The sequence below is a fragment of the Euprymna scolopes genome, chromosome 46, assembly GCF_053919585.1.
Source record: "Euprymna scolopes isolate OS-2025 chromosome 46, ASM5391958v1, whole genome shotgun sequence".
Lineage (NCBI taxonomy): Eukaryota > Metazoa > Mollusca > Cephalopoda > Sepiida > Sepiolidae > Euprymna > Euprymna scolopes.
Genome location: NC_136527.1, coordinates 25455273 through 25468108, shown reverse-complemented (window position 1 = coordinate 25468108; position 12836 = coordinate 25455273). Strand labels below are relative to the sequence as shown.

The following is a 12836-nucleotide window of genomic DNA, read 5'->3' as shown; positions in this document are numbered from 1 at the left end:
ACTCTTCCTCTAACCTGACAGTACACAAAAATTGACAACAGAATGAGATGACAACAGTCATTTCTGAACGCATTTACCATGGAAGGTGAGTGAATCTGTAGCCCTTGATATATGTAAGGCCTTTGACAAAAGCTGGCACAAAGGGCTATTATGTCACTTGCATCGGTGGGAGTTACCCGCCTTTGTTCAATGTTTAAAATGTAAACTCTCGGACATAAACAACGTGGTTTAAAAAAAAAGACTTTAAACTTCTGACTTTACAGGAAAATTTATAAAAAACATTTTTTTGTTTTAAATTTGATTATATTATTTATTGATCTTTTATCTTAAATTTGTGATATATAAAACTTTGGTGAGTAAATTATTTACTTTTTAATAGACATTTCAAAATGGGGGCGTGAATTAATTCGACCCCCTGTCTTTCCAAGCTTATAACTACTTAAAAATGTAATTCAAGCCCTAATGTTTTTTCAGTTAAAGGAGAAAGGACCAATGTTTCATTAAAAAAACGTGTTTTTCTAAGTTTTTAAACTGCTGACTTTGTAGGTAAATTTATATAAAAAACTTTTTTGTTTTAAATTTGAATATATTATTTATTGATCTTTTATCTTCAATTTGCGATATATAAATGATTGGTGAGTAAATTAATTATTTACTTTTTCATAGATATTTCAAAATGGGGAGGCGTGAATAAAAAAAACGTTTGTCTAAAATATTATAATCGGATTATTGGAAAGAGCATAAAATTTCACATTGACCCTGAAAATATCGTACAAATTGAATGAGTAGAAAAATTTGGATAGATTTTTAAAGTTTAAAAATTGACAAATACTTAACTCTTAAAATTCAATTGATTTCATTACTGTTTTTTTTTTTAATAAAAAATAATATTTCTATTACTTTTTATACAACTTTAATAGTTTATTTTGGAAGTACAATCCATTAAAAAATAAACAACCCAGTTTTAAAAGAGAAATTATGAGTTTATTTATATTTTATTCGCAGTTTCGTATTAGGGGTGTCAAAAATTCCCCCAAACTTCTGATACACCTAATGATCCGGCACAGTACATACAGCACCTAGCCTTTCCAAATGGTCACCCATCTGGTACTGGCCAGTCTCATAATTTCTTAACATCGGTGATGTGGTGGGAATCAGTGTGTCAACATAATTGTGCTGTATAATAATAATAAGCTCCTGTAATTGTAGTCATAGAAGAATGCGAGCATGACGTTGCCAACAACAGGCTGCATCGTTATATTTTTTGGATGTGGTGAGTCCAAGTGCCCCCAATGTATCAACTGGGTTTGTACCATGGTTCACAATTGCCTCATCAATGACACGTATTTTAATTCTCGTTGTGAATGGAACGTACAACCAGATGCTATAAAATTACTGTTATGACAGACGTTCAATACTTAATGCCTTGGTCTAATTTCTCATATAAGCTGATTTAATAGAAATAGAAAATTAATAAAAACAGATGCCAGACATTTAGTAGACACGTGTTATATTTTTTGGATGTGGTGAGTCCAAGTGCTCCCAATGTATCAACTGAGCTTTCACCATGGTTTACAGCTGCCTCATCAATCACAGATGAAAGGCAACCAGACCTGAGTGCTGCTCCTGCTGCTGCTACAGATTTCATGACATATTGAAATTCACAATGTCAACGTTTTTACACAAATAACATGATGTGGCATCGCTTCTTTTAATTTCATCAAAAGTTTCCTGTGGTGTGTGTGATTTCAAATAAGACAATCGATCACTGCATGACACTTGACAGGCTCCATTTAACACTTAAGTTATTTCAAACATTTTCAGGTGGTTTTAATGAGAATAAAAACTTTGTTTTTTAAAGAAAATTATTAACACAGATTTGGAACACAATTTTTAACACAATAATACAAACACACATATAACAATATTTTTTACTTTTTCAAATTTTATAATTTTAATTCTCATTGCGGATGGAACATACAACCAGATGCTATAAAATTGATGTTATGACAGGCGTTCAATACTTAATGCCTTGGTCTAATTTCTCATATAAGCTGATTTCATAGAAATAGAAAATTAATAAAAACAGATGACAGACATTCACAAAATATCAAACAATACAAAAATATTTTCAGTTTTTATTATTTTATTTTGGAGGAAACAAAAAAAACTAAAATGGTCAGGAAAGCTATGCAGAATGTGATGGTCCAGATATTTCTATGGTGATGATTAGCAACAAAGTGTTGAGTTGTGGAGCCGGAAGTTATGACAAGTGTATTTTGAGAACAAAGTGTTTTGATTTGGAAGTTTGCCAACAGAGTGTGGAATTTACCTGATAAACTGTTAAGCATATAAGTTAGTTTTTAAAGATCCTCACTTGATTTTATTCTGATATGAATTCATATGAATAGTTATTATCCCAGTGATCGCTTAATTGAACAAGTTTGGTCTTCTATGCATTGTGTTTAAATATTTCTTAAGATTTTTTATTAGGCAAGTTAATATATTCTGATATGAATTCATATGAATAGTTATTATCCCAGTGATCGCTTAATTGAACAAGTTTGGTCTTCTATGCATTGTGTTTAAATATTTCTTAAGATTTTTTATTAGGCAAGTTAATATATTCTGATATGAATTCATATGAATAGTTATTATCCCAGTGATCGCTTAATTGAACAAGTTTGGTCTTCTATGCATTGTGTTTAAATATTTCTTAAGATTTTTTATTAGGCAAGTTAATATATTCTGATATGAATTCATATGAATAGTTATTATCCCAGTGATCGCTTAATTGAACAAGTTTGGTCTTCTATGCATTGTGTTTAAATATTTCTTAAGATTTTTTATTAGGCAAGTTAATATATTCTGATATGAATTCATATGAATAGTTATTATCCCAGTGATCGCTTAATTGAACAAGTTTGGTCTTCTATGCATTGTGTTTAAATATTTCTTAAGATTTTTTATTAGGCAAGTTAATATATTCTGATATGAATTCATATGAATAGTTATTATCCCAGTGATCGCTTAATTGAACAAGTTTCGTCTTCTATGCATTGTGTTTAAATATTTCTTAAGATTTTTTATTAGGCAAGTTAATATATTCTGATATGAATTCATATGAATAGTTATTATCCCAGTGATCGCTTAATTGAACAAGTTTGGTCTTCTATGCATTGTGTTTAAATATTTCTTAAGATTTTTTATTAGGCAAGTTAATATATTCTGATATGAATTCATATGAATAGTTATTATCCCAGTGATCGCTTAATTGAACAAGTTTCGTCTTCTATGCATTGTGTTTAAATATTTCTTAAGATTTTTTATTAGGCAAGTTAATATATTCTGATATGAATTCATATGAATAGTTATTATCCCAGTGATCGCTTAATTGAACAAGTTTGGTCTTCTATGCATTGTGTTTAAATATTTCTTAAGATTTTTTATTAGGCAAGTTAATATATTCTGATATGAATTCATATGAATAGTTATTATCCCAGTGATCGCTTAATTGAACACGTTTGGTCTTCTATGCATTGTGTTTAAATATTTCTTAAGATTTTTTATTAGGCAAGTTAATATATTCTGATATGAATTCATATGAATAGTTATTATCCCAGTGATCGCTTAATTGAACAAGTTTGGTCTTCTATGCATTGTGTTTAAATATTTCTTAAGATTTTTTATTAGGCAAGTTAATATATTCTGATATGAATTCATATGAATAGTTATTATCCCAGTGATCGCTTAATTGAACAAGTTTGGTCTTCTATGCATTGTGTTTAAATATTTCTTAAGATTTTTTATTAGGCAAGTTAATATATTCTGATATGAATTCATATGAATAGTTATTATCCCAGTGATCGCTTAATTGAACAAGTTTGGTCTTCTATGCATTGTGTTTAAATATTTCTTAAGATTTTTTATTAGGCAAGTTAATATATTCTGATATGAATTCATATGAATAGTTATTATCCCAGTGATCGCTTAATTGAACAAGTTTGGTCTTCTATGCATTGTGTTTAAATATTTCTTAAGATTTTTTATTAGGCAAGTTAATATATTCTGATATGAATTCATATGAATAGTTATTATCCCAGTGATCGCTTAATTGAACAAGTTTGGTCTTCTATGCATTGTGTTTAAATATTTCTTAAGATTTTTTATTAGGCAAGTTAATATATTCTGATATGAATTCATATGAATAGTTATTATCCCAGTGATCGCTTAATTGAACAAGTTTGGTCTTCTATGCATTGTGTTTAAATATTTCTTAAGATTTTTTATGAGGCAAGTTAATATATTCTGATATGAATTCATATGAATAGTTATTATCCCAGTGATCGCTTAATTGAACAAGTTTGGTCTTCTATGCATTGTGTTTAAATATTTCTTAAGATTTTTTATTAGGCAAGTTAATATATTTCATAAACTTTTGTCTTTTTGTGTGACATTCTTTAGTCAATGTTCTCAGAAATCAAGGGGCTCCCTACATATGGCTCCCTTGTGAACTCTATATGACATTGGAATTGTTTGAATCTCTTTTGCAGTTGGTCTGCTAAGTATATGGATCCCTTTTTAACTCTATATGAAATACATAGATATTTGAATGTTCTTTAATGATCTTTTTTCTTCCGTATGTTTTTGCATACATATGGCTCCCTTGTGAACTTGACAAAAACAGTCTTGACAAAAACGGTTGGCCGGTTTTTTGATAGAAGCTGTCAAGCTGGCTCCTGTTTCGTGATGCTGGTATACCGTTTTGTGGTATGGATATTGGAAGATCATCAGATATTGTTTCCCGAATGTATTAAGATATGACGCAATGCATCTGACTTCTGTTCAAAAGAAGAAACACATAAGAAGAATGTAGTTAGTCTCCCACATGTGTTTTATGACTCAACCGATTCGATTTCTGTGCAAGAGCCAAACCACATACTTAACAAGAATGTGGTTTAACTCTTATAACGACTGGTATGATTGATACCTTCTTAAGATTCCAGTTTCTTCTCATATTGTAATAAGTTCTTGGTATTTTGTTATTTTCTCCCTATCTGCTCTGTTAAGGCCAGGAACATTAGAGACGCTTACTTCAACTTAAGTTTCTTTCTCTTTTTTTTTTTTTCATTTTCTCCCTATCTGCTCTGTTAAGGCCAGGAACATTAGGGACACTTACTTCAACTTAAGTTTCTTTCCTGTATGTCTTTTCATATGAGTCGACAAATTTGACTTCTGTGCAAAAGAAGAACCACATATTCCGCAAACATGTGGTTTCTCTCCCGTATGTGTTTTTATATGAGTCGACAAATTTGACTTCTGTGCAAAAGAAGAACCACATACTTTACAAGAATGTGGTTTCTCTCCCGTATGTGTTTTCATATGAGTTAACAAACTTGACTTCTGTGTAAAAGCAGAATCACATACTTCACATGAATGTGGTTTCTCTCCCGTATGTGTTTTAATATGCTGAAACAAAGTAGACTTTTGTGCAAAAGAAGAACAACATACTTCACAAGAATGTGGTTTCTCTCCTGTATGTGTTTTCATATGGATCAACAAACGTGACTTATAGGCAAAAGAAAAACCACATACTTCACAGGAATGTGGCTTGTCCCCCGTATGTGTTTTCATATGAGACAACAAATTTGACTTATGTACAAAAGAAGAACCACATACTTCACAAGAATGTGGTTTCTCTCCCATATGTGCTTTTATATGATTTAACAAAGTTGATTTCTGTGCAAAAGAAGAACCACATACTTCACAAGAATGTGGTTTGTCTCCAGTATGTCTTTTCATATGAGCCAACATATTTGACTTCTGTGCAAAAGAAGAACCACATACTTCACATGAATGTGCTTTCACTCCCGTGTGTGTTTTCATATGATCCAACAAACTTGACTTCCATGCAAAAGAAGAACCACAAACTTCACATGAATGTGGTTTCTCTCCTGTATGTTTTTTCATATGACTTAACAAGCCTGACTTCCATGCAAAAGAAGAACTACATACTTCGCATAAATGTGACTTCTCTCCTGTATGTTTCTTCATATGAATCAACAAATATGACTTTGATGCAAAAGAAGACCCACATACTTCACAAGAATGTCGTTTGTCTCCCATGTTTGATTGCATCTGATCCGCAAAAAGTATATTGAATTGAGTGTATGATAATAAGCTGATAGGTTTCAACTTTGGAGAATTTCTATGAAGGAATTTAGAATTATTTTAAAATGTTTTCAGTTAACAATGAAGAAAGGTGCTGCATCTATTACTGGAGTTCTTTTTATTGTTTCAAATTCTGGAAATATTCAATAAATATGAAAAAATAAAATTCATGTGGTAAAATTGAATTTATTGTTTATTTTCATTAAAAATATCCACAACATTTATTAAATTCAAAATAAAATGAGCATAGTTTTATGCAATACTTGTTGGTTAACAAAATTAACTTGTTTCTATTGTAAAATATTGAACTAAAATTTTCACATTGATTACTCGTATTTTGATTCTCCTTTCGTAAAAATCTAATTTGAAATTTTAAGATTTCACCAAGTTCTCTGACTATATGACCATGGGTTTTTGCAGATAATTTAGGAACTATTTTGTTTCCAAATGTTATCAATATTTTTTACTACACCTATACATACACACATTATATATATATATATATATATATATATATATATATATATATATATATAGTGAGTGACACCAAAAAAGTCCGCACTTGTAATTTTTCAAAACCAAAAATTTTAGCTAAATTAAATATAACTTCTAATTCACCTTTTATACCTCTATAATTTTTTGTTGTTTTATTTTACATACACTTATCAAAGCCCAGAGGCCACTCGAGTATAAGGGTCAATGAGTATGCAGTAGTCAATGGGATGTTAATCGTTAGTAGTGGAAATTTGGTAAATTGAATTACTTAAGGGGACGGTTCAACAAGAATTTGTTTATGTTGGACTTGAAGACGACTAAATTGTAGTAAACTGGAAAGCAAGCAAATGAAAGAGAGTACCACAGGCCTGCAGTTCTAAGAAAGAAGCTTTGTTCATGGAATGTACATTTAAGTTTAAGCACGGATAAAGAGTTGGGGAAATTATTGATAGTTGTTTTAGCTAGACGAGTGTTTTTCATACATGTTTCATATTTGACTTCTAATTGACATATTCTAGTGTTCGTGTCAATTTTAAAAAGTAACTTCTGATCAGGAAGGTAAAAAGAAACTCGGTGCAATTGAAAATTGTATTTTAATATAATTTTAGAACATTAATCCAACACAAATACAACATAAACACAATGAACTAGTTAATATTTAGTAGCATAGCATTGACAGTCTGCAATTTTGGGGGTTTTCTTTGAATTATTCTGTGGCAATACTCTGTACAAAGTTTTTTTTTTCAGATTTCAAATCTCATCATTGTGTCGCTGTTGCTTGATGTAATACCATACGTTTTTGATAGGATTGAGGTCTGGAGATTCTGCAGTCAATCCAAACACGGAATATCATTCTCTTCAAGGAACATCTTAACATTGCCAGTTGTGTGAATGAAGCATTATTCTGCATGAAGATGGTATTTTCATTCAAATTCTGGCCAAAGTAGTGTAGAAAATGCTCAGTTAACATATTAATGTACTTAGGCGAATTAATTCGACCTTGAAAGCGAAATATAGGACCTGGACAATTGGCACTAATAACGCCCACATTAAAACTGAACCTCTACCACCTTGCAACTATGCACATAGGATTAGTGCCAATTACTTTATTAGATAAACCAAAAAGGTGGAGATCACAAAGAGAAAGTCGAAGCATATGGATTAAATGTAACGTTGTATAATCTGAAACGACAAAAATTACCATTACAGATGTTTAGATGCCTAAAAGTTAAAGCTCATTTTTTGCTGCAGAGTTTTTTGACTTCTCGATTTTGTTATTTTTTAAATTGATATGAACACTAGCATATTTCAATTAAAAGTCGAATATGAACAGGTAAAATTATAGAGGAATAAAAGATGATTCAAATGAGGTATAAGGTTTAAACAGTTACATGCAATTTAGCTTAACTTTGCAGTTTTTGAAAAAAATACAAGTGCGGACTTTCTTTTTGCCGCCACTATATATACGGATGTATAGAAACTTTTTACTACTTATTACTATATTTTTATTATTAATGGTTCCCATATTGTGTTAAATACTATACTAGGCTTAGTAATTGATCATCACCCAGAATATATATGGTTTCCTTAAGCCAGATTACTCTTTATTGTTCTTCTTTATTTATAATTTTATTTCATTCCATAAGGGTAGATGCCTTGCATTTTACATCCATATATATTCCGTCATAACTAGTTTTTCAATCTCTCCAATGTTTTGCTAACCTTACTGTGAGTGACATGGCTCACATTTGTATAATTTCCAATAAACCGCTTGACACACACGTGTTTCTGAGGAGTCGTACCACTCTTGAATACTATGACGTTTTATAGATTACAGATTATTTCAATATTTTTTGTCAATTCATTCTTATATGGTATACAAACTGTGGTCTCTATAACATAAAGGCAGTATTCAGAAGCAATTTGACTATCTGGAAACATCTTGTGTCTTGCTCTCTGATGAAGGGTTTTTCTTAAACTTTCCACCTCATTTTAATATGTATTGTTATTATATTGTTATTAGTATGTATTGATTTTGCTCGGTGTTTTCGGAAACAGACTGTTATTTTCTTTACATTGTGAGGATTGTGAGGATTGAAGTGTTGATACTGGCTACATATTTAAAGATATATAGAGTGTTATTAGAGTCTTAATGATGTAAACCCCATGTAGCATAACATGGAAAATAAAAGACACAAGAGTTTGATTTGGAGTGGTATTATTATTTTGTTCTTTCGTCAGTGGCAATGTTGTTATAATGGAGGAGTATCTATTTTCAAATTTTGTGCAGGGATTGACTTCACTATTGAAAAAAAGGCAGTGGTGTCAATAACAATAAAAATAAATAAGAGGGAAATCTCGTTTTAGGAAAATAAGAGACAGTGGAAAAAAGGAGGTGGATTAATGATGTCTAGTGGTATTTCAGGGTGACCGGAGTAGTAGATGAGGAAACATATCAGAAGGCCCTAGCAAAAGTTAAATGGAAGATCTGGCTCGACATAAGGCAGGAGTATGAAAAAAATCCCATAGAGGTTTGTCACATGAGGCAGTGGATTCTAGTTGAGGCTATGGGCCCAGTCAGTCCTCAAAATACGGAGACAGACGTAAAAGAGGAAACCAATTAGAAAGTAAGGGACTAGTACATAAAACTAGAGAAGTAAATAGGCAGGTAGATAACTAGATATTAGTTATTGTGGTGAGGTGGGCCATATACAGAGATTCTGCAGGAAGCATATCCAAGCAAACGTGAGCACTCCATTCCTGTGATGCCTTATAAATGGAACAAGGGCATCAATGCACATAGTTGGTAATATGGGCGCATCAAATTCCTTTTCAATAAGAATTCAGGGAGAGAATTATAGCACTCTGTTGGATAGGGGAGCAGAGGTGTCAGTAATAAAATTTTTAAAGCCATCAGACAGAAACCTAATTGTGATAAAAACGTTAGTTTAAGAACAGCTAATGATGTCCATATTAATTGTAGAAGGGTTTGTTCGATTAAGATTAGGGATAGGAAGTCAGTCTATCCACAAGGACTTCTTTCTTCCAGAGCATCTCAACACAAGGGTCATACTAAACCACAACTTAAGAAAAATTGATTAGGATGTACTTTGATTTAGGAGTAATAAGAATATTCAATGAGTATATCGCTCTGGAAGATTATGTCTATATTTCATCAATAGTTCAGTTAGCACAGAAAATTCAGTTAGCAATAAGAATTACATTAAAACACCAGCATCTGCATATATACTTGAGAAGGAGCTGCAAAATAACTAAGTGTAGTGTGACTGGTAACATTATCGAGATTACCATGAATGATGAACAAAAGAGAAAAAAAATTGAAGGGAATAAAAATACCTCAAGAGATTTTGCTGAAGTGGAGCAGTTGAATCTCTACAGTTCCAGGTGATGATTGTCTGAAGACAGCGTTTCAATCCTACCCAAAGCCGGCCAGCCCAAAACGTGGTGAGACGACAACAACTACGGAAGCCAGTAATTGCAGTGAATGCAGTCAGGAGATTCAGTTTCTATCCGTCGCGGTTACTAACTGACAAAGGCCAGAGGAATACTTGGCCGAAACGTCCTGAAACAACTAATAAAAGATAGCGATAATTGTCCGCAATAAATAAAATTAATAAATACTGCTCATCTCAATGAATTCCAATTAAAATAATAAAAAATGTTGTGATTTGTTTGTATCGTTTGGATTATTTGGACTATTGTTCTCATCTTAAATGTTATTTTTACAATGTTTGCACAATAAATAACACTCAAGATGAGAACAGTAGTCTTAATAATTTAAATAATACAAACAATTATTCCTCATCTAAAAAAATCAGAACCTTAATATTGTAATTTGTTTAAAAATCATGATTATTTTTTAATTTAGTCAAAGTTGTTTGTAATTGTAGTTGTAGTTGAATGTATTTTTGAGAAAAATTAAAAATACAACATACGTTTCTTTAATTATCAGCATTCTTTAAACAAACGAACAGAAAATTTGATAACTGCATTTCCAAATAAATTAACAGAAAAACTCTTTGGTACATTTACGTGTGTAAAGTTTCTAATACATCGATCCCTCATATTGAAACCACTAGACGAGAATACAAACAGTTAATTAAAGAAAGGAGAAAACGACTAAATATAAAAAAGGCTAAAAATGGCTAAATTCGCAAAATTGGCTAAAAAGTCGATGTTTTCAAAATGGATGATCGATTTACTAGAATGTTGTATTAGAAACAAAGCACAACTTAAAAATTGTAAATATTGAAATTTTTTTGATAATCTGGTAGATTAGTGACAAGTACACAGGAGCATACCACTTTCATGCATGCGTCGACCATTTTGTTTTTTTACTTTAGACCAGTGAAAATCATTTAATATTCATAACTGTTTTCATTGTAAACAATAAAGAAGTTGTTCTGGTCAATGTCTAGAATCTTTCAACCTCCCTCCTCCCATAAACAACTTTTATGATTACCATTTTTATAAGTTTTGGGGAGTGCTGAAAACGAATATATGCTTTAACAGTGGCACAGAGAAATAGTTTTGAAATAGATTTGAAAAATGTAATTTTTTTTAAAAGTGGGGTATCACTTTTTATTATGAATTTAACGTAAAATGAGCACCCACTTTATGGCAAACTAGTGAATGGAGATAATTTTTTTTCTAATTTCATCTTTCAATAAAGCCCTAAGACATTAAAGAATAGAAAACATATATTTGTCAGTCCTTATGTTATCAGTGGTGACCATTTCTGCAAGTTTAATGGGATATTCATTTTCAGCATACAAAAAACTATAGAAATCGTCATCTGATTGTTAAGGTCAAAAGTAAGTGACAATTTACCAAAACGGCTTTCAGGCTCCCCCCCCACATTATCACCGTGTGGCCTGAATGTGAGTGCTCATTTGGTGCTAGTGCACTTATTGATCCGTGCTATTTTAAGAATAATATTTTCAAGTTTAATTAAAGTTTTATGATATCTTTTTTATTTTATTTAATTGTAAGTTTAAGTACAGAACAGGTACAAAAAAACCCTCTCCCCATGTTCAAAATGGCTTTCTAAAAATAAGATTATTATTTCAGCATAGATCAATAAGTGCACTAGTACCGCTCATTTTACATAAAATTAATAAATAAATAAATTTATTTAAAAAAAGTGATTCCCACTTTTAGAAATCCAATTCCTTGCGCCACTTTTGAAATATATATTTGTTTCAAGCACACCTGAAAAACTAAAAAAGTTTTCATTGTAAAGATTTTTTTTAGAGTTTTTTTTATTGCTTTACGTCAGATTCTAGACCATTAATTTTTTTTTTTTTATGTTCAAGTATTGAAAATAAAATAATAGATTAGGGATAATAATCCACTAAGAAAATTAAAAAAAAACAACATAAAAACAAAAACCATTAAACAATGAAAACCATTTAAGATTTATAGCTTTTTTCCCCCTTTGGTGAACGAAAAAACAACATTAGTTAAAAATATTTAAAATATATAAAATTATTTTTTTCTTTTTACATTTAAGTCAAGATTGAAAAGAAAAAACAATCGCCAATGAAAATTTTCAACAATAAATCAACATTTTCATTAGGATTATTCGCTTAGTAAATGTAGTTATCTCCCTTACATTTTTAACGTATTCTGCAAATGCGCAAAAATCGAAACTAAATTCATGTAGTAATACTTACGTTTTTGTTTTATAATCTGTTTTGGATTAACTTTATCTGCTTTTATAAATGAAAAGATTTTTCAAATGTGATGGACTTTACAAGCTCAACTTAACATTCAAGATGACGAACGGAAGAGCAAGTTCGCAGAAAACAAAATTGAAGAGGAAAATAAAAAAAAAGAAATCATTTCGAAATAGAACCGATCTATTTAAAATAAAATTAGTATAAAATTAGTATTATTTTATTTAACATTTTAATATTTACATGAGAGAGAACAGATTACAAGTTTCATCTTTATTAATTGTTTAATTCGTTGCACGTACAATTTAGTGGGGGGGGATTGATAGTTTTTTAAGCAGCCTTTTCGTATTTTTATTTATTTTTTTATTTATATATTTATTTACTATTTGTTTCCTGATTATTTTTATTGTGTTTGAAAGATTAAAGCCTAAAGTTAATCTGGTGCTTGTGCAGTTTATCAAATATTAAAAA

At 30.5% G+C, this 12836-nt stretch overlaps 1 long non-coding RNA gene across 1 annotated transcript; it reads right to left on the bottom strand.

The window, feature by feature from the left end:
- Positions 1 to 4034: 4034 nt before the first annotated feature.
- Positions 4035 to 12464, bottom strand: LOC145270405 (uncharacterized). The gene is made up of 3 exons (XR_013865345.1): positions 12363 to 12464; positions 10024 to 10258; positions 4035 to 6304 (listed from the first exon to the last, which is right to left on the bottom strand). It is a non-coding gene; the product is annotated as an uncharacterized LOC145270405 (long non-coding RNA).
- Positions 12465 to 12836: the final 372 nt, after the last annotated feature.